At 41.9% G+C, this 22,636-nt stretch overlaps 1 protein-coding gene across 1 annotated transcript in view; it reads left to right on the top strand.

The window, feature by feature from the left end:
- Positions 1–22,636, top strand: part of IGF2BP3 (insulin like growth factor 2 mRNA binding protein 3) — an 85,844-nt gene that overhangs the window by 3,197 nt on the left and 60,011 nt on the right. The gene's annotated exons all lie outside the window — the stretch shown is intronic.

Below are 22,636 nucleotides of genomic sequence, written 5' to 3'. Positions count from 1 at the left end.
TATGCTTAGTAAGACTTGTGCTTTTATGTTTGCTTGTAACTTATGTGTCTACATTGAAAATTGGTTATTCACTTTCTTTACTGGTAGTTCCTATCGTGTATTTGTGTATGTAAAAGATCTAGGAAATTAATAACAAATTCTTATGTGAACTCAAGAAATTTTGAAAGTATCTTCAGTTGTATAGCACAAGTTGTAAATTTCACAAATTATTGCAATAGCTGTATGCATAAATGAGAAAAATCTTGTAATGAAAATATATTATCCTGAAAAGTTAAAGCTCTCCCTGGTGAATTTTTACTTTTTTCAATTAGGTGTTTTATTGTTTTGAACTCAAAGATATTTTGCAGGAATGCTACAAGAAGCATATAGTTAAAAAAATAACATGGGGGAAATGTTTGAAGTGATTTTATAATTTGGGTGGTGTTCATAGAAACAGCTTTCTACCAAAAAATTCTTAAAATTTTATCAATTAAAATATTTCTGTTGGAGATCAGATGTAAATGCTTAACAGAGTGCAAAAGTGAATGTATTTGGTAAACTCAACAATCTCTGATATGGAGGCTGATTTAAAACATAGGCCATAGTCCTATGCACGCTTGGGAATAAGTCCCACTATACTCAGTGAGACTTCCTAGTGAATCATGCATCAAGCTGCAAATAGTAGCCTGAATGGCTGTATTTAGTACACTTTTTGAAATGTTGGCCCTATCCTACCACTTTATGTAAGTAAGGAATTGACTTTCAGTGGTAATCAACTGTCCTGTATCATATACCAATAGATTACTGTTTTTAACTTTTTAAAAAGCCATTATTGAAAAAGATACATACATAATTAAATGTTATTTACAGATGTCTAAAAAGATCAAGTAAGTACTAGCCACATCTTTGGATGTAAGTATTATGTAAGTTGTTCTGGAGTGCTTAGCTTTCTCTTTGCCCCCTCTCTGTTGCATGTGTGTGTTGTTGCGTATGTATATGCTGTTGGCAATGGTGGATTTTGGATTGACTTGGTTAGATAAACTTTTCAAATAGATTTTAAAAGAAATTGGACAAATTAATTTTACCATTATTTTATAGGGAAAATGGCATTAGATAAATGCTTCAATTAGATTTTAAAAGAAATTGGACAAATTAATCTTACCATTCATTATTTTATAGGGAAAATGGTGAAGTCCAATGAACTATGTTTATTAGAATGTGTTTATAGTTTTTCTTCAAAAAGCTGAAAGGAATGTACAAATGTGTATCATTGTGTGCTGCTGAGATTAAAGTTTTGATCCACTTAATGATAGGTCTACTTCCATATAATACTCTAGTTCATGCTCTATAGTTGCAGATACTTCCTCTCTCAGTTTGGTGAGACCATGCACTAGGGGTAGACACTGGTGTATTGTTAATCCATATCCTCTTCAGATAATGGCTTCAGGAGCTCTTACAAACCTAAATTGCACTTGAAAGGCCAATCCCTGTAAAACTAGCTTGGTTTGTTTTTTAAAGGGAGCTTTAAGGCCCAGCAGCCACTGCATTCCAGCAGTTTGGGCTTTTAGATCGAAAGAGGATACACCCACACTTGCAAAAGCAACCTTTATATCTGCTGTGAAAGGCAGTTTAGGACTAGAATGCTCTAGAATGCTCACTGAAGTACTGAGACAAGCAAATAGGCTATCTTGTGACTGGGGTGGTATAGAGGGAATGGTCTAGATGTTCCAGTCTGGAGACTAAAAGAGTACTTGGGGTTGGGGATTGGAGAGTAACAAACGGTTTATAGTATGGATCTAGCCTGAAGCTGATTTCTGACTTACTATGGAAACCTCATGGATCATAGAAAACCTCTAGAAATTTAATGGATGCTTAGATCATTTCATTCAAAACTTGGAAATAGCTTTGTAACAACACTGGCTGTTAGTCATATGTTACAAAAGAATGTGGAGTATTCTAGCTGTGATCATTGGTTCCCATAAATTGGAAAAAAATATGCAAAACAAGTTAGCACATGCATATTGGAAAACTTGTGTGCAAGCCCTTTAGATACTCCCCAGCTTGCCACAAGAGCAGCTGTTATCTTGTGGGGGCAATATACAGACTGTAGACTGATTATTCAAATAGCACTGATGTCATTTGTTATGTGATGGATAGTTTAGCTTGCTGGGGGGATGGGTGAGGACTTGATACTGGCCAGCTGGGGGCTGAGTATTTAGTTGGTCCTTGAGGAGTTTGAGTATTCTTTAATCCTTGCAAATCGCATATTCTTGACATTTATTCACCTAAAATTAGAATGTGCTTGAAAGTACTGTACCAGCTTGGAGGTTAGGTGCTAATCCATATTGGGTTTTTTGGTCCTTCCCCACCACCCCTTTGGGTTGAAAAGGAAATATAATGTTGCCCTACCCTACATGGGAGTGATAGTTTGGTTTTTAGAAACAGAACAGCAAATACTGAAGCACAACGGAGAAGTTTTGCTATGTCAGGGGTGGACCACCCTTTTGCCCCTAAGGGCAACATGCAGCAATGGGTCAAGGGCGTTGCACATGCATTAGAAGTTTAGACCTCTCCTTCCTAAGCACTGAAAATGTATTGCAGCTCTCCCCACTCCCAGCCAATTGGCAATGGGAACAGCAATTCCCAGTGCCAATGAGCTAGGCAGCAGGAATGAGGTGTGTGATTTCAATGGGGGAGGATAGGCATGACTCTCTGCATGCTGTCTTCCCCATTTAAGTTGCACTCCACAACAGACTGCCAAACAAATGTGGAAGAAAATATGTGATTGGGGGGCATGTACATATGTGGGCTGTTTTGTAATCCGGACTGCATACAGCACCTACTAAATTTTGGTTTTCTGTAAACAAACAAACAAAAATCAGTTTAGCCCTCCCTCTGGATAAAGGTTTTGCAAACATGTAGGTGAAACTGTGAATTCAATCATGGTCCAGGATGGGGAAGAAGAATTGAGGCAGGTATTGCAGTTGTGTTAGGGGTAGTTGAAATGACTTTGTAAACAGCATATCTTTTTGTGACCTCCATGTGGCATCACGTCTTTTGCTTCCTGTCCTTCATGCTGCACCCATCTTCCTCTTTCATACTACCCAGTTCTTGCAAAATATATTAAACTCTGTATTAGATGTGTTTAAAGCAGGCAGATTAGAAATGCGATGTTTTTTAAAAAATTGACCTTATACCTTTGAAACATTGTGCATAAGCCATTGATACCAAAAAACTATCAAAACTACATTGTTTATTTATTTATTTATTTATTACATTTCTATACCGCCCAATAGCCGAAGCTCTCTGGGCGGTTCACAAAAATTAAAACCATAATAAAACAACCAACATGTTAAAAGCACAATTACAAAATACAGTATAAAAAGTATAAAAATTGTCTAAAGAAAGTACAGTATTTTTCAAGTGTAGATTTTACAGTTTAGGATCTGTGTAGGTATGATAATCTTAAAAACCTGTGATAATGTAGTAACATTAATTAAAAATTATGTAAAACATCCATAGAGAGAATGTGGATAACTTGTCCAGTTTTAAAATGTAGGCAGTTGAAACTTTACCCAACACTTGTATTATTTCTACACGGTTCTACAAAACGAAGACTCTTCCAAAGTGGAGTGTAAAGTATAGTGTATTTTGAAAATGTCATTTTTAGTAGAGTTACATGCTGAAGATGGACCAATAAGGTAGTATGGTTGGAAGAGAATCCTCAGGGAACAATCATCCCTAAGCCCATATAGTGAAGCAGAGTTGACTACAGTTAAACCATCCATTCCAGATAGTTGTCTGCAGTTTAAAACATGTAGTTAATAGTTTATTACTAACATATCGCCTGAATCTATTTTCTTCGAAGTTAAGTCCTCTGTACCATCTTTTGTAATTGATTAAAAGATAACAGTTCTGAACTTCGCTGCTCTTATTTGTATTTAACAATTGTTTGTTCTATTTACATCTTTTCCCCCTTCATCAGCAACCTATACTTTTTGCTCTGATCACATTGTGTACTCTAAATCCCTTGGTTTTAATTTTCTGAAAAGAAAATATTCTAATATTCTGAAAAGTTGGATTCTGAAACTGAATCTAATCCTAACATAATGGTTTAGAATAGGATGCTTTTGCTGACTATGAAATGGCATTGGATTCTATTCAGGATAAATTCACCTGAGAATTATTACAAGAATTCAGATGTAAAATTAGTGAATTATTAATTCAGTCTTGCAAGTTATAATTCAGGAGGTAGTTGCCATTGTCCTGCTCTACTTCCCTTAAAGCCAACAAAATATGGAGGGTGCCAAGATGGGTAGTGTGAAGGACAGGGGTGCAAATCTGCGCCTCTAAACTGCTGTTGCTATGTTGTTGTAAAATCTGCCCTCTATGCATGGTCTTTTGTTTCAAACTGGCTGTGCCAGGCTTGGGTGGGGAAGGCGAGAGTTGGTGGCTGCCAGCCAAGGTCATCTCTTCCTTGAGCCAGTCTAACAGCACCTGGAGATTATCAGGGTGGTGAAAAAGCTAACAGGATTCAGCTGTGGGGGAAAAAGGTGGGCCTGGCCCCTATGGGAAGGGGTGGGCAAAAGCCCGGGAATGGCACTGGTTGGTCCCTTCATCTTCCCTTGGTGGTGCGTGCATATGTCAACTGGGAAGATCAGGTCCGAGGCAACCAGGAGGGGGTTGCTCGGAGTTAGAAAGGTTTGTGGGTATTCTGGAGAAGGCCAGCCGATGCTTCGGCTGGGTGTGGGGACATATGATTGTTTACTGGGGTAATGGCTAATTATTAGAGCTTTTCCTCCTCCTTACTCCCCTTTTTCTCATCTCCCTTCCCTCCTTTTCCCCTTTCCTTTTTTAAGAGGCTTTTACCAACCAAGGCCTTACATGTTAGTTTTAGTGATTGCAATAAATTTGCTTTGGTCCCTAAATGTGTGTCTGTGTGTTATTCCCTGAACTTCTGGCTCGTCCCGATTGTGGACAAGGCTAGGGAGGTGGGTTGCTTGGGAGTTTAGGACGTTTGGTCCAAGAGCCTACCTTGCAGGGTTGTCAACACATTGCCTATGTGTTAATGCTTCTGTAGGCTTTCTTGCTAGAGAGCAACATCAACCTGTTGGATTGGGCGTGCTTTGTTTTTGCCGGGTCGAGTGGGATAGCACAGACATGGCAGTCACCATGAAAAGTTGAGTTTCACCATCTGGGTTAACATAGTAGAACACTCTGCACTCTTAGCACAGGGGCCAGACCCTGTTACTTGCAGACGATTCTTATTCAAGTATATAACAAAAAATACAATCTAAAAATCAACACTATAATATCACAACTACATAAAACAGCCACAGAAGACAATATTATTAAACAAAAAGTCTGGTGGAAAGGTGTGTACTACCCTCATTAATGGGGTCTAAATTGGTTGTGATTACGCAATACGCAGGAAAGAGATCTTGGGGTAATAGTAAAATAATTGGTACAGTGGGCTGTGACCATGAAACTTCAAGGTCAGCTGTTAAGGATTGCTAGGAAAAGAGTTGGAAATAGCAAAGTGTTACGGTAGGGGGACAAGAAGGACAAGGCAAAGAGGAGGAAATTGCACTTTCACCCTCCCATTCTCGTTCACTCCCAAGCTCTGCAGACAGTAACTGCCTCAGCTGCCCTCTGCTTGAGCATAGGCATTGCAGTTGTTCAGCCTCTGCAATGGCTTTGGGAGCTGAAGGATGTATGTGTGAACTCCACCACCACCCACACAGCCACTAAATAATCAGAGAGTTGACTGGGAATGGAACACAGCAAGATACGTTATCTACTGATCTACAGTGGCATAGTTACTGAAAAGGAGAGCTCATTCTCTCTCCTTTTTGCCAGCTTCTCTGTTAAGCCCCAGGTTCAAGGGAAGTAAATTTCATGGTATATCTCTCCTGAGGTGAACTCTCCCTTCCCCTTCTGTTAACTTGTGAGATAGAATGGCCCCTAAGTGATTCTATTGGGGGTGGCCTTAACAGGTGCATGTTTCTTGGGGACAGCTTCTCTTAAATTGCAAGGTGAGGTCACCCCTGCCATTTGAAGGATCCTGGGGAGAGAGGGATGTTAGGTTTGATAAGATGCACATCCCCTGAAACCACCTCTATCTCTTAGGCCCCAGACTGTAGGGAAGGAAGCGCAGGACATTTTCTTCTCTCCATCCTGACAGTCTCCGCTTGCTGAAGGCCTGAATTCCATGGCAGTATAATGCCAGGGTACATATACAGCTTTGATTTCAATGGCTTGGAGGGTGGCTGGTATGCAGGAATCCCCTCCTGCCCTTTTCATAGGCCTGTTTCAGTGTACTTCCTGTCCATAAATGGGACACCCACTTACCTAACGTAGGGTGCAAGTACTTAGAAAGGTGTAGTTTTGCTCTCCCCCATCCCAAAAAAGGTATTGAAGACTTTGAACAAAATGCAGAAAACAGAACTGAAGCTTCTTTGGAAACTTAAATTGTTTTGTCTTCCAGGGCTGGGAGGGAGGGAGACAATTTGGGAGGGCACAGTAAAGATTATTCTCTCTCCTCAATATTCATAAAAATAATTACCTATCTTTTCAAAACACTATGTGTAAGGATCATCTGGTAGAACTAATTTGTAGTAGATTCAAGATAAAGAATAGGTAACACAACTTATTGTTAAAGGAATGCTGTAATGGCTGCTAGTATACAGACTCTAGACAAATTTGTAGTTCCCTTAGTGGCTATTTTCTGATAGCAAAAAAATAGAGCCTTCATGTTTAGGGGCAATATCTTGGGTCAGCATATAGCTACATCCTCTCGATGCTATCTCCATCATTTGTTCCATGCTTATTTGATTGAGAACTATTGCAGATCCTGGTGGATAAGTTGGACTTTTGGAAAGCAATTTTTCAGTTATCCTGTTGATTTATGTTCAGACTGGTGATGCAGAGCTTTCTGCCAGTATATTTGTGTATACCTTTATGTATGAAAGTAATGTGTGAATTTTGTTGCTTAACTGATTTTTTGTTAAGGTGTTAACCTTGATAAATTACCAAATTTATTAGCTAATGTTGAGTTGTAAACTCATCCTCCATGTTGATTGTTGTAATATAGTAAGTTGATCGTTGTAATATAGTAAGCCCCAGATTCAAGGGAAGTAAGTCTCATGGTATACCTCTCCTGAGCTTCATAAATTAAACATGAACACCAGTTCATGAATTAAATGACCCATGAATTGGTGGGGCCACATGGAAGCAAATGAGCAAGCTGCCTCTTACCTATTTATCACTTCTGCTTTCTTTCCAGATTGCGAAATAACCCAGGAACACCCTATTTGTTGGTTGATTTTTATTGGGTTAAATGGCTTGTTGGTGAGTTAAAACTCTGGGTTGTTATCCTCTCAACAATTTAGAGTTTTGGGTTCTCATGTCTCATTGAGCAATCATGAGCACTGCATTCCTGGGTTGAACACTATGACATGTGAACACTGAGAGGCAAACAACCCAGAGTTTTAACCCGACAACAAGCCATGTGTTCAAACTCTGGGTTGTTTATTCCTCAACAACCCAGAGTTCCAGGTTCACACATCATATGAAACACTTCCACTTAGGTGAAAGCTGATTCTAAGCAGAAGTGGCAAGCATGCAGCACAGAAGACTCATGGTTTGAACAACTGGGCCGGTATTTTTTAAAATTTTTATCCTATTTTTAAAAAGTTGAGCTGCATTAGGCCAAAATCACACTACAGCAAAGCAATCATTAAGCTTTTTGAGTGTGGCTTCTCAAGATACTGTGGCTTCTCTTCAGGGTACCCCATCTTCAATTTGGTAATTTTGATTAGAATCTTTGAAATTAATGGACCCAAAGTCCCTTATCCAACTCTCAAAGTTGAATTTTTCAGCTCTGTAAAGACTACAGTTAGCTATAGAAAAGAACAGGTTTCCACAACATATATCACACCATGATGTTTACAGAGCAGGTATTGCTAGTTGATTGGATTGGGTACTTATTTTATAGATATTTATGTTTGTTAATCAGTGCATTGAGTACTGTGAATGTGCTTGACTTGTTGGGTGTATTTATACACATCATTTTTAAAGGAGGAACAATGAGTCTTAGGCCTTAGCTAGACCTACCGGTCTAGCAGGGTGGAGGGCTGAAGATCCCGTGATATTTTTATCGCAAGATCTCCCCATCAGTACACACGTGGCGCGCGACGACCTCAGAGGGAGAGGCGTTGCGCCCACCATTTTCTTTTTTCTTAAGGGGACAGCAGTGCATGAAAACTTGTGCGCAAAAGGTAAGTATTTTTTTTTAAAAATTATTACTTTCCCCGCTCCCCCCACCCCACCCCCAATGGGCACAGTGCTCCTGAGGAGAGCTGTGCCCTGTGTGCAGGTCCTGGCTTCTTGTGAGGAATTGCAACAAACCGCCCGGCCACACATTCTGCAGTCTTGGGCTCAGCCTGAGACCGTGGAAAAAAGGGCCTAAAAGGGAGGGCGAGATCCCAGGGCAAGGGAGGGATCATCCCTCTCTGATCCTGGGAATCCCTTGTGTGTCATGTGAATGCACAGATTCAATCCCGGGGATCGTCCCGGGATAAAGCCCCGTCTAGCTATGGCCTTAAAGTTGGTTGAGTACAAATGTCCACACAAGTTCATTGCATGCAGTTTGCATATTAGTGGTAGTTTTCCAAAGTAATTCCCCCTGGGTTGTCTTTGTCCTTGTGGAATAGCAGTGGGCACATTATCTTGTATCCAGTAGAACAAGAGATAAATACAAACCATAAGCACAAGAAATATTTCAGTCATTCATATTTCTTTATTGGTTGAGTGAACTTGGTTGTCCCTATGTGATGGTCAGGTGAGCTTCCTACTGTGAAGTATTTGAGATGCAAATGCTAAATTTTCTTATGCTAATATGGAGCTGGACAGGTGTTCACTCTTCAGAGCTAGGAGATTTAATTGGCATGAAAAAATACTGGAAGCTCTATGTGAATGTTCTCTTGGTAGGATACCTGTACATTTGCAGTTATTTGGAACACTTCATTAAAAATTCTTCTTTAAAGAGAGTCTGTGTTCATGAACACTTTGATTATGACTCCTATAGAATTTCTTTCCTCCTTGGTCTAATAAAACATGCTCTAATCTTGAATAAGGCATTCCTTTTTCTCTGTTTGACTGTCAAATGGCTATGTGTGGACACAGGGTATGTTCAGAAGAAGTATGTTTTGCTGCTTGTAGTTTGTGATTTTTTAGCCTATTGGTGCACATTAAATTTTATCATCCTTTGGTAGTACACAAGCATGAAATGTAGTACAGCCATTTTAGAGCATCTTTCCATACTATAAGTCATGTAAAAACTTAAGATTTTCTTGCGTCTTCTGGAATAAAAGTTTTAAATGGTTTCTTTCATACTGGTATTGTAGTCTTTTAATTCTAGAAAGATAAATGACTCTGAACTCATTGCTACACCAGAGGATGAGAGTGGAATGCTTGAACCTGGGGGGAAACTAGGCTTTTTCTTTTCATCACAATAAACCATGGACCATCATGACATCAAAACACAACCTTTATGCCCACTTGGAAGCTGTAGTGTGTATCTATGAGTATTATCATGTAGCTACCCCAAGGTGCCTTGTTTGTTGAGATTCTGTAACATGCATTGGCCCTCACTTTCTTTTTGAAACATGTGAGATTAAAACTTCTTCAATGCATACCTTTTGCTTCTAGAACTTTTTTATCTTGGAAGTAGCATGCATGCTCGGGGATAAGGATCTATTGCAAGCTTTAAAAATAAGTAGGTTGGGTTAGAAACATCTGTAATCTAGTTTTTTGTTGGTTATATGTCCTTTTCTTGGTCAAGGCTGCTAGAAACATTCTAAAGAACAATATAATAGGGCTGTGCACTACCTCGGGACGAATCTGATGCAATGCAGGCCAATCCAGCCTGCCTCAGGCTGGATCTGAGTCAGTACTAGGTTGGCCCAAGGCTAAAGCAGCCTTGGGGTGCCTCAGGCCAACTTGGAGCAACGCTGGGCCACTTCTCCATACCTGCCTGTCTGGGAAATCCAGCACAAGGCTGGCCATGAGTTCATTGGATTCACCAGTCTCCCTGCCCTCCGCGGTCACCTCCTGCCGCCGAGACTTACCTGTAAATCTCGTCATACTCCCAGAAAGCGATTCCTCTTTTGGCTGCTGTACTCTGCGGCCATAGATATAGTAAAAACAGACCTACTGTGATCTTAACTTTAAACTCGGCTCTCTGGAAGGAGAAAGCAGTTAACAGGTAAGTCCTGGCAGCAGCACCTCTAGGTTGTGGGGAGGGGGAAGGGTCTGCGAGCGGGGAATGGGGAGACAGGAGTTCCATGGACTCCCAGTCAATGTAGCGCACAGCTTTGCTGGCTGCTTTGGGGGGCTTAATCTCGCTTTGGCAGCAAGGCTGGTTTATGTATTTATGTATTCCAACTATATAGCAAATAATCAGTTAATTGCTCTGATAAAACAAATGATTTGATAAAAACTCTTTCAACTGAGCTAATGCTAAGGAAGCCAGTATGGTGCATATTGTCTTACAAGAAACAAATTGGGTAACTGATTTATGAAAGCTGGATGTGTGCAAGGACTGATGCTCATGCAGTAGTAGATAACAAGGACCACCTGTGGAATTGGCTAAGTTAACACTGGTGCCTTTTGTGGAAGATGGTTACACCTGCAGAGAATAAATACTTGCAGTAGGAAAAATAATATAAAATCAGAACGTTAACACTGCTGTACAGTCAAACATGCATTCCAGTCTGTTTTTCAATGGCTGCAGAAATATGGCACAGAGTGGCTTGACTTGGTTCTCAGTCTTCTAGTATAATAGAACACTTTGTCGCTTGCATGCAAAACAGAATAGCTTTGACTATCTTGGGTAGGCTAGACTTAACACTGCTGACAGGAGGACATTGAAATACCTATAACTGACGTTTATTGCATCCATAGTATTCTCATTTATGCTAGTGTTTGCACTGAAAAATTGGATAAACAGACAAAAAGTATTTTAATGAAAATGTGTATTTAACCCATTTGGATAGTTTTTTTTCTTGTAAAGAACTTATTACTGAACGCCTGGATTTTTAAAGAAAATAATTATATTCTGGATTTTTTTAGAAAATAAAAATTAATTGTATTAAGGATCACATAACCATTATTGTAAAGAACACAAAAGGATTGCATTGAATAAACATCCAGTTTTCAATAATGTTTTTTTGTTACCTGTTTCTTATTCTAACATCTCATTCACTTTACAATTTGTGCTATCTGACAGATTTTTAAAATCATCTGAACAAAGTGGTTTCACTGCCTTCCACTCTGCAGCTATACAGATTCTTGCAGTATATAAAAGATCTGAAATTAATTCAATATCACCTATTTCAGTTCTACCCTTCAGATGAAAATTAAAGCCGTTTAATCCTGTAATAATTCACATCCCCAGATTTCTCCGGGTGTTACAATTATGTGTGTTAAAATCTGCATTGAATTTGTCTTCAACACATTTCCATAGAAAATAAATCTTTTAAAATTGAACAGTTTGTGGTTTCAAATGGCAAAACAGCTTCTGGGATGTGTTCTTGTTTGATTTCAGAGCGCCTTCCCATCTATTACAAAGTGCAAGCTAAGGTTTCAGGTAGAGTGACAGTGCAGTTGTGTTTGTTAAAAACTTGATTTTTTTATCTATTAATTTGAAGTTTCTAGTCGGCACCATACAGGTACACAGGCTGAGTAACACTTTTAATACTTATTTGATGTCTTTAGTTCACATTTGTGGTTGCTTTTTTCAAAGTAGCTTATAACATAGTGGGTGCATTCAAAAGACATGGTAGTCCATGGAGGGGGAATAGCCAATTCCACAGATGATTATTGAAAGGGTGCTCCCCACACGACATGTTGCCACACCCCCATGGAGTGGTTGAAGCTCGCATTGAGTGGACTATTAGTCAACGTGGTGCTTGAGTGACACAACCTTCGCCCCTATCCCTGCCCTCTCCTCTCCCTCAGTCTTCCCAGTGCTATCCCAGCAGTCTGCATGGCAAAATTCATGGCAGCCGCCATTGCCAAACAGAAAACACTGTCGCTCCAACCCCATTGGCTCCTTCGCAGCTGTGGGTGGATCTCCCGCTCTCTGATCTCTGCCAGGAACTATAGCAAACTAGCACTTGGCTGGCAATGGGCCCCCTTCGTGCCTCTCCCACTCTGTTTGCCCGCTCCTCCACCATCCTCTTTGCCAAGCCCAGCAGAATGCCCGTTTAAATGGCACACGCAGGAAAGCCAGCCTTGTGCAGTCCTCCTCCTTCCCCCACTGCTGCTTGGCGCTTCCTCCGTGCTTCCGAGTCTCCCCAATACAAGCCAAATTGGCCTGTTCCCTACACACAAACAGTACTGGGAGCTGTGGAATTTTTTGAAGCATTTTTATTAGCTGCTATGGCATATTAGTCAGGAACACAGGCCACCTGTGCGCTTGGCAAAAGCAATGGCTAAGGCACAACTGTTAGGGCTTCTCAGAGTCTTGCACCTCACTTCAGGAAGGGAAGCAGTAGAAGGGGAAGCCCTCTTACTCGGGAAGCAATGCCAGTCCAGTCACGCCCAGCACACATGGGGGTAGTGCGCCTAGATCCACTCCCCAATCCTTTGGCACACCCTTGTCGCCTCTGCCCGTGCCACCTGTTCGTGAGTTGGATTCTGGGGGCATGAAAACAGCACCCTGTCGGTCCCATCCACTGGAATAGCATCGCTGTCCACACCCGGTCTAGGCAGGTCAGTGTGGTCCTCAAGTAGCACATCCCAACGAGACTCACAGAAGTTGTGCAGAATGCAGCAACAGACAATGAAGTCAGGAATTATGTCAGACTCAAGGTCCAGCAGACTGAAAAGAAAACGCCACCAAGCTTTCAGATGGCTGAAAGCGTGCTCAACAGGCATGTGGGCGAGGCTGTGGTAGTAGTTGAAGTTTTTCTTCATGGGGGTGTGGGGGAAGTGGTAAGGGGCCATCAGCCACGGATGAAAGGCAGACGCCTGGTCAGCCAGAACCAGTGGGCCCACGGCATGGCAGCAGACAGAAGCAGGGCTGGAGGTGAAGTGCCCTGTCACCAGCTTGTTTGCAAGGAGGGATTTTCAGAAGATGGCTGTATCGTGGTTCCTTCTCAACACCCCCACAAACACATCCAGGAACCTCCCTGACATGTCCACCAGAGCCTGAAGAACCATGCTGTAGTAGTGCTGCTGTTATACTACTCGTTGCTCCACGCCGGGGAGGGGGGGAGAGCAGGATGCGAACGTGGGTAGAGCCCATGGCCCCCGGGAAGCCCAGGGCGCGGAATCCACACATGTTCTTCTGCTCATCACCCACTCAGATGACAGTGTCCAGGTACAAAGTGTTCAGTCCCCTCACAGTCTTGCAGAAAACTTCATAGGCCATTGACTTGCCCACCCCAAAGATGGTGGAAAGGGGCAGGTAGCCCACGTTGAATAGCAGCTTGTACAGTGTCATCGCAAGTCACCAGGAGACTAGATTCGCTGCTTGCATCACAGTGTTTTGTCTGCAAAATCAGGGTGATTTCAGCCACCAGCTGGTCAAATGTCACACAGGGCATGTGGAAGCTGCTTTTGAAGCGCTCATCATCCCAGTCGGACAAATTCTGCATCTCTGTCCAGACGGTGTCAGTCCTTGGAAGGACCCAGCAGCGGGCCACAGTGTGCTGCTCCAGCAGGTCCGCAGCTGTCACCAGCACAGGTATCCTGTTCAGCACATCCATTGCCATGCTTGCTGGCACCATCCTGACTGTTAGAGCAGTGCGACAATGGAATCAGCTACCTAGGGAGGTTGTGGGCTCTCCCACACTAGAGGCATTCAAGAGGCAGCTGGACAACCATCTGTCAGGGATGCTTTAGGGTGGATTCCTGCATTGAGCAGGGGGTTGGACTCGATGGCCTTGTAGGCCCCTTCCAACTCTGCTATTCTATGATTCTATGATCCTTTCCATCATAGTGGGCTGGTCATGGCCATGCAGCAAGGCCAAGAAGGAGTCCAGGAGCGATGCATTCTTTCAGAAGTTTCACACAACAACCACAGCTGGCACAGCCAGGTGGTTCTTCAGCTTGTTTGCCTGCATGCACCATTTGAATGGGCATCCCGCTGGACTTGGGGAAGAGGATGGTGGAGAAGCTGGGGGAGATGAGGGTGGCTGCCTGGCCAGCGCAGCAACAGGGGGGATTGCTGAGAGGGCACACAGAGAGCAGGGGGGAGGGGGGCTGGGGCGCATGAAGGCCAAGCTGGCGGCCAACAACAGGGGCTTGCGGCAGTGTATGCGGAGGGGATCCAGGGCAGGAAGTGCCGCTCCAATGCTTTTGCTGAAGGGCTGCTTGGTTTTTGGGGTGAGTGCTTGAAGATGCGCATGGAGCCCTGGCCACTGGATGCCATGGCGAAATGGCTGCTCATTTCTTCATGCCTTTACTGAACAGCCCTGGTCGTCATGTGGCATCTGATAATGGTCAGAACAGCAACTGCTTCTCCGTGGGGTGGGGGGATGGGCCATGGGGAAGGAGGGCAATGGAGGGCATGGGCGCCTGTCAGAAGCCACTCATTTTGTGAGTGCAATGAGGGCTGGATGGGGAGGTGGTCGTCATCTGTTGCTAGGCAGATTTTGGAATTGAGTTCTGGCTGCTGTAGTAAAGCGTCTGGCGCAGTTTTGGCTGCTCTTGCCCAGGGACTCTGTAGCCAGTTGAAATAGCCAACTCGATGGTGCGAAATCGTCTACAGCAGCGGTCCCCAACCTTTTTGGCACAAGGGACCGGTTTCGTGGAAGACAATTTTTCCACAGACCGGGGTGGGGGGGTTGAGGGGATGCCTTCACATAATCAACCCCCTTTAATACCTGGTTTTTGTATTAGAAACAGGAAGTGCAGCTAGACTCTCAATGATAATTGAAAAAAGTGTGTTTTTAAGATGAAAAATATCACAGGAAACATTTTTCATTTTGTTCAAATAAAAGAAAACAAGCAGCCAGGCTACTGCTTGCTGTTGTTGCACTCGCTGAAATATGGGCGGGAACTACCTCGCAGCGGCCGGCCTGGACCTACCCCGGTGGGGGGGGGAGGCTGGGTCCCTGCCTGCAAGCGGCGGCCAGGGTTGCGCCCGCCTGGTCCCCGAGAGGGAAGAGTGGAGCTGTGGCGGCGGCAGCCTCCCCACCCCTGCCGCCACACCCAGAAGCCGCTCTCCCACAGCGGCTCTAAGAGTGCCCCCCCCCCACTCCAGCGTCCTGGCTTCGCTTCAGCTGGGTGGGCGCCCAGCTGAAGTGAAGCCAGGTCGCTGGAGCGGGCGGGCAGCTTCAGAATGGCGCGCCCGGAAGTGCGTGGGTGAAAGCAGCTCACCTTCGCAGCCCAGTTCCTAACAGGCCATGGACCAGTATCGGTCCGTGGCCCGGGGGTTGAGGACCCCTGGTCTAGAGAGCTCTACAGACGACACGCTAACCAATGCTTGTGTGAATAGTCAACTCTGCAGAGCGTTGTCTATCTCTGTTGGTTATTTCGTGGAAATAGTCAACTGTGGGGTGGGTTTTGCCCGACAGACGACAGAATAGCCAACTGTTGACTATTTAAGTAACAGTTGACTACTTAAACCACTGTTGGTTGTCATGTCATCTGAACTGAGCCTATGGGTAAGTGAATATTCTCCACTTGTTGAAGAGTTTGTAATGTTAGTCGTGTTGTAAAGTTCTTAAAATGTGTATGGCAGGTGAAAGTAATTGCCAATAAATGAATAGCATGCATTAGATAGCTATTTACTACGTCAATCACTGTATTCTTTAAAGAGAACCAAAGGATATATCACTTCTGTATTTTTTTTTAAATTTAAAGTAACAGTAGATATGTGATAGACGTTATAGAGCTGGAGCTTCAAAATAAGGACATAATCTAGTCAAAGTTAAGCTCTTTTAAGTCTCACTGATTACGTTACAAGTGACCAAAAATCTGTTTGAATCTCTCAGATTTAGAAATGGGATTTAAAAGTGTCTAACTTTGACTAGACCATGCTATAGGATAATTATCTAAAAACTTGGAACTTAAAGGATACTATTAAGATTTAGCACCAAATAAATAAATAAATAAATAAAAATTACTGTATCCCTGAACATCAAAGTAGCAAAAAAGAAAAAGAAAAAAAGTATAGTTTTATTCATGAAGTAAGGTTGCAATTCACAAAATAGTTAAGCTGGAGCATTTTGGTTTAAGTAGATTTGCATGCTCATTCCAAGCATACTAGGAAGTTAGTTCCATCTACTTCGCCTTAGTTCCATCTACTCACTGAATTTGAGGGGCAGACTAAATGTTTGTCAAGTGGAACTGTGTGTGCTAGCTATCTTGTAAGCGTGTGTGGCCGCTATTCAGATTGGGAGTATGGCGCTCCAGGGTTGGTGCTGAAGATTTATGATCCCACCCCACCGTCCAACTGTTTTCTTTTTGTAAAATTCCACCATCTCGACTTGTCGGGGAGGGGTTTTTAAAAAGAAAGAAAAAAGCCTCAATTGTTTCTAATGCAGACATTTTTCTCCCCCCCCCCCCCAAGGGGGGATGGAATTGGGGCCGCACATGCATGCAGAGAAAGCTAGCATGCACAGCTCCACGATGCATGCTTTAACAAATGTTTAGTTTGGCTCTGAATCAGCCTGCATGCCAGTATTGCAGTCTAACTGCTTTATGGGTAAGGCTAGAAGTGTCATTGTTGTCAATAAAACAACATTAACAAAGAGCATTAGACATCCTTTGTCAACCTTCCCCAATCCTGGTGCCTTCCAGTTTTGGACTACAACTCTTAGCATTCCTGGCCATTGGCCTGGCTGGGGTTGATGGGAACTGAAATACAAAAATCTGAGAAGCACCAGACTAGGAAAGGCTACTTTAAATTCTTACTAATTCATCTTGTTTGAGGTTTTGCTTGTTGTGTGTCAGGAAGCCCTTTTGATTTCAGATTTTGAGCCTGTTTCTTCTGTCTATTACTTGATAAAATAAAGTGTACATTAGTGTTATATACATAATTATTGAAAGTTCACACAAACTATTTTACAGAAGGAATATTTATTTAGGTTTGCCTTGAGGGGGGAAATCACTAAAGTAAAATGGCTGTGGAAATTTGTCCTCAATTTGCCTCGTCAGCATATATTGGTTCAGTATCCAAGGCAATCGGTTGTCATGGGGAGATCAAGAATTTGGGTGGCTCTTGAGGGTTTAATGTTGCCAGCCAGTATCTCTCAGCCTTGCTTCCTCATCTGTAAAATTGGAATAATAGCCTATATGTGGGGGCTCTCGGCAGCTGGTGAGTTTCCCCCCCAGTTTTTTGCCCCTATCCAGTCAGTGCAAGATGAGGTATTGCTGTTGCCCTAGAATAATGTTGGAGGGTTCTGGTCATTTTAAGGTTTTGGTGCCTCAAATTGAAAACTGATTTACTATCAAGTTATATTGCAGTTGGTGTTTTGAAGTACTTCATTACATAGTTAAGACTATCCCTTAAATATATCAACTGAAATAAGAGACACATGTGGGATATACTTTCAAGCTAAACAATCCTCCACAAGGGACAGCTGTGATTAAAATACATGCTTTAAAATTCACACACACCAATGTTTTCGGGTTTACTTTACACTAGTTTTAAAGGTACTCATAAATAATACACAATGAAATGTCAGCCCTTGGCTCGCAATGCAGCAGTTGATGGGGTTTGTCTCTATTCATTGAATATCCAAACAAATCTGCTACCAAGAATTTCGATTCTTAATGGTATACTTAGCTATTGATTCAGATTATTCCGCTGTTATAGAAGGAACAAATTCTGCTCTTAAAATTGGATTCTGTGGCCACTGATCTGCACACATGTGGGAGCTTTTCAACTTACCCTGCCCTGAAAATTATCTCCAAAGATCAAGAGACCTCTACAGAAGTATTGGGGTGTGTGTGTGTGTGTTTGGTGGGGTGAGGGTGTTGCTGCTAAAAGGAAAAACCATCCATATATGCCATGTGCTCATAGAAGTGCTTTGCTTGTCTGTGCACGCCTGTACAAACAAGCCCCTCAGTATCTGGCCTTTGTTACTTTTGTTAGTGCTTTTTGAGAGAAACGAATAAAACCTATTCTTACAGACTAAGAGTTAAATTAAGAAGAATTGAATTTACATGTAAAAATTTATGAATCAATAAGGGATTGTCAAGAAATAATTATTATGCCAAAGTGCGTTAATAGAAATCTATGCACAGTGTGAGTTTATGTAAAACTGAATCATAAGTGGTGGTAAAGATGATATCGTATTTTAAAGGGTGGTTGTGTGAAATATTGCCCACCTATGCTAGGGTAGCCTTAATTATTCTCAAAATCATTTTTAAACTGTTGAATCTGAAGACTATTTTTAAAAAAAGTGTATGTGTGACCCTACTTCAAAGGACCCTTCACAAAAGCATTGTAAAACTTAAAATATTGCTTATATACATTATCCTAAAGGGATCTAACAAGACTCCATCTTCTGTTTCTCTATGGTATTGTTTACCAGCTCTAGAAGAATAATTAAAGCTACCATCATCACATATTCCTTTATTCCAAAATATGTACTTCGTTAATATTTATTATGCCAACAAAAATGTAATAAAATAGTGTGCAGCATTAGAGTTCTCTAGAACTTTTCATCAGCCTAGATTGTAAACAGGCAGGACGATGGATGAGTAGGTGGGTAGGGGAAAAGCTGACTGATTTTGAAGCTGTGGGTGGAATATGGGTGAAGGAAGTAGGCATTGCAATTATTTTCTACTAGGTGGTATGATGATTTATTTATTTATTTATTACATTTATATTCTGCCCCGTAGCCAAAGCTCTCTGGGCAGTTTACAAAGGTTAAAAAAGTGAACATTAAAAACAAATATACAAAAATTTTAAACCATCAAAAGCATAAAAACAATAATATCCATTTAAAACAACTATTCTGGGGTCAGTTAAAAACTCAGCATGTGTTGTTAACTGCCTGGGAGAAGAGAAAAGTCTTGACCTGGCGCCAAAAAGATAACAATGTTGGCGCCAGGCGAGCCTCGTCGGGGAGATAATTCCATAATTGGGGGGCCACCACTGAAAAGGCCCTCTCCCTTGTTACCATCCTCCAAGCTTCCCTCGGAGTAGGACCTTAGATGTTGAGCGTAGTGTATGGGTAGGTTCATGTCGGGAGAGGTGTTCTGTCAGGTATTGTGGTCGCAAGCCGTGTAAGGCTTTATAGGTTAAAACCAGCACCTTGAATTGGGCTCAGAAATGTATAGGCAGCCAATGCAAGCGGGCCAGAATCGGTCTTCTATGTTCGAACCTTCTGGTTAAATCTAGTACTGTCCCTAGGATTTCTGGGATGAAGAAACATGCAATGGCATACTGACTATGCCTGTCTGCTTCATGGGGTTACGAAGCTGCCGTCCTACAAAAGTTGTGGAGGAGATAAAAAAATAAAAATGGTGGAGATAAAAAATAATATTTTTGTGGAGATAAAAAAATAAAAATGGTGAAACAGAAGCAGCCAGACTGATGAGCAAGTGCAACCTGGATTTTTTTGTAGAGATCACACAGTACTACATGACCCACTTGGCCTATTGTGGTGAATCCTGAGTTCTTTGGATGGATAAAAATCGATTGCCAGGGAAATCCAAGATTTTTACTATCACAGCTAGCAAAAGTGGAAGGAACCACCAAGGAGGGCTCCATGTTCTGGTGGTGGGGGAGTTGTTGGATCCAGGTTCTGAGTTGCATTTGATGAACTTTGTTTTCTGATAGCAAGGTCTTTGGACGTTCACTAGAGGTCATCCTGATATTCTATAGAACTTTGATTACAAACATGTTTCATAAATTCCCATTGAAATCAGTGGGCCTACTATGTCTTACTACCGAAGATTTATTTAAATAGGCAGTCTGTATGCTGAAACAGGTCTCAACATATGGATTCTCTGAAATGGTATGATAAACTTGCTTTATGGGGACAAAACTTAATTATTTTTATGAAAGCCAGTCACCCATTGATGGACTTGCCAGTTGAAAGCCTCAAGATTAGTTCAAGAAATGGTGGGTTCTCAGGGATAAAGGAAGATGTTTGGCTTTTCCATTATTTAATGTAAAGTGCCCCTACGTCTGGGTTTTCAGACATTGCATCCATGGATGCCACTGTGTCCGCAAGGCCAAGCTGAAGTGCTGCCAAGCTGTTTTTCCCCTGTGCAAATGAATGGAATGATTTCTCCATTCCCTTGAATGGGGGTGGTGCTCTGGAGTTAGGAAAGCCCACCCCTTGCCAAAGAAACTCTTGGCAACAGGGTCCTCCCCCTCTTCAGCAATTTTCAGCAGGTAGCTTCTTCTCACCCCCATATAAATTAATGGGGGGAAATGCTTCATGGATTTACATGGGCATGGGGGAAGAAAGAAAGAAGCCAGAGTGAGAAGTGCACACATGAGATGCACATTCATGCACGCATTAAACACAGAGGGTGGGAGTGTGCTCCCAATGTTTTTGTGATTAGCCACCCTACCCCTCTATACCAGCCAATTTGTGGTAGTTTACTTTTTCCAGATATGCCCACAAAGGTTGAGTGCCGTATCCTATGGACTATGTATGGATCTGAAGTATACAAAATGTCTGCAACTGAACCTTTCAAAGTTCTCCAGGTTTTTGTTTCTATTTTTGTTTTTTGTTTTTTTAAATTGCTAAGATAACCCCAAGGAGCCCCATACTTTACATTAGCTGGAAGTTAGGTTTATGCTTAAAGAAATGCTAATTTCTGTAACAGTTATAGAGTTGTGTCGAAAGGTGCTCTACTTGATTCTGAATGATTTCCCCATCCTATTGCAGCCTCCCCACACACAACCCAACCCAACACAACCCATGTTTCAGGAAGACCCCAACTTCAAGGGGGCTGGTGAGGTGAAATATTAGCTGCATCAGCCAGCAACCGGGTTCAAATGACACAATGTTATTTAAATCACAACGATCCATGCCGCTTGTAGGCACCAGGTTGCATATGCAACTCCCACTTGGGCATTGTTGTGTCATGGAAACCTGGTGAATGTGAGTTAGGCAAGGTTTAAACAACTCTCACATAACCCTAAAACAGACCATGGGTTATGCATAGCTGGTTTAACTCCCATATAACCCACACTCAGTGGGTTTGCATGACATGACAACCCCCAAATAGGGATTTCCTATAGAAAATGGCAGTCACACACACCAAAGCCTCACCCTGGGTTAAATAACCCAAGGTGGGCTGTGGTGCTATGTGAATGGCCCCATTTTCTGCTTCTGTAACCTTCCAGTACAACCTATAATGGCTTGAATGTTTAGACATGAGCAAACTCCCTTGGAAATGCCTTTCGGAAAAGTAGTAAAGTGGTAAACCAAATAACTAATTTCTCAGTGCAAAACCAAGAAGTACACATTTCGGCACAGACCCACAAATTGTAGTATCTTGGACCTCAGTAGAAAATCCAAATTTGTATTGGTAACAAGATGCATTAGTCTTCCCCAAATTGGTGCCCTCCAGATATTTTGGACTTCCAACTCCTCTATCAGCCTCAGCTAGCATAGCATATGGTCAGGAATGTTAGAAGTTCTAGTCTAAAACGTCTGGAGGGTACCAGGGTTAGGAAATGCTGAGGTACATGAATACTACATACAAAAAGATTTGGAGGAAATTCAGTCTTCAATTTTTTCTCCTTTTTATAAATTCATTAAAACAACAGGCACTTCAGAGAATCATCTGCACAATCTCTCTTCTAGCTTCCTCTGTTAGGTTCATTGGCTCTGCAACTGCAAGCAATGCCAATAGAGTTCCTTGCAGGGAGGGCAATATAAAAAGAGTTATGCATCGCTAGATAATGTCTTGTAAATGTAGGTCATTATGCATTTTGCTGCTCCACATAGTGATTTTAAGAAGGAATTGGTGTTGATATTAAGCATCCAAAATGAAGATATCCAGTTAATATTAACATATCTTTTGCAATTTGCTGCAGCAGTGCAACGATGGATGAGAAACTGAGGGAGCAAACATGGTGTACTGTTGCCTGTTACAACACACATTTTCTTGTTGATTCTGATATTATTTACTTGGTTATTGTAATGACTTTGTTTAAGCAATAAATTCTTACTGTCCAAACGTAAACCTCATCCAGTAACATGGCAGCTCGCACGCTACCTCATGCATGTCTTGGTATAGAAGCTTGTTTGCTAGGCGTTGTGCATGAGGCTGAAGCGTGAAAACAGACTTTTGCTTGTCCTGCTGGGGTAAGATAGGGAGCAGAGGGGGAGAGGGGTTATACATTTGACAATGAGTTTTATTATTTAAGGTACACTTATTGGGTTGGATCCAGATGAAGTTTCACATAAGTCCTATTAAAATCAGTAGGACAAGTTAATCTTAAATGTCATTGATTTCAGTAGGAACTAAGTGCAACTAATTTAATCTGGATCTAACCCATTGCCTATGTATTATGTACTTTATTTATCTATTTATTTATTACATTTCTATACCATCACATAGCTGAAGCTCTCTGGGAGGTTTACAAATATTAAAACATTAAAAATACAATATGCAAAATTTAAAAACATAAAACGACACAGAAAATATACAGAGGCAACATACA

Source organism: Elgaria multicarinata, chromosome 1 (genome assembly GCF_023053635.1).
Source record: "Elgaria multicarinata webbii isolate HBS135686 ecotype San Diego chromosome 1, rElgMul1.1.pri, whole genome shotgun sequence".
In the NCBI taxonomy this organism is placed as follows: domain Eukaryota; kingdom Metazoa; phylum Chordata; class Lepidosauria; order Squamata; family Anguidae; genus Elgaria; species Elgaria multicarinata.
The sequence above is the reverse complement of the archived record's forward strand: the minus strand, read 5'-3'. Positions and strand labels throughout refer to the sequence as shown.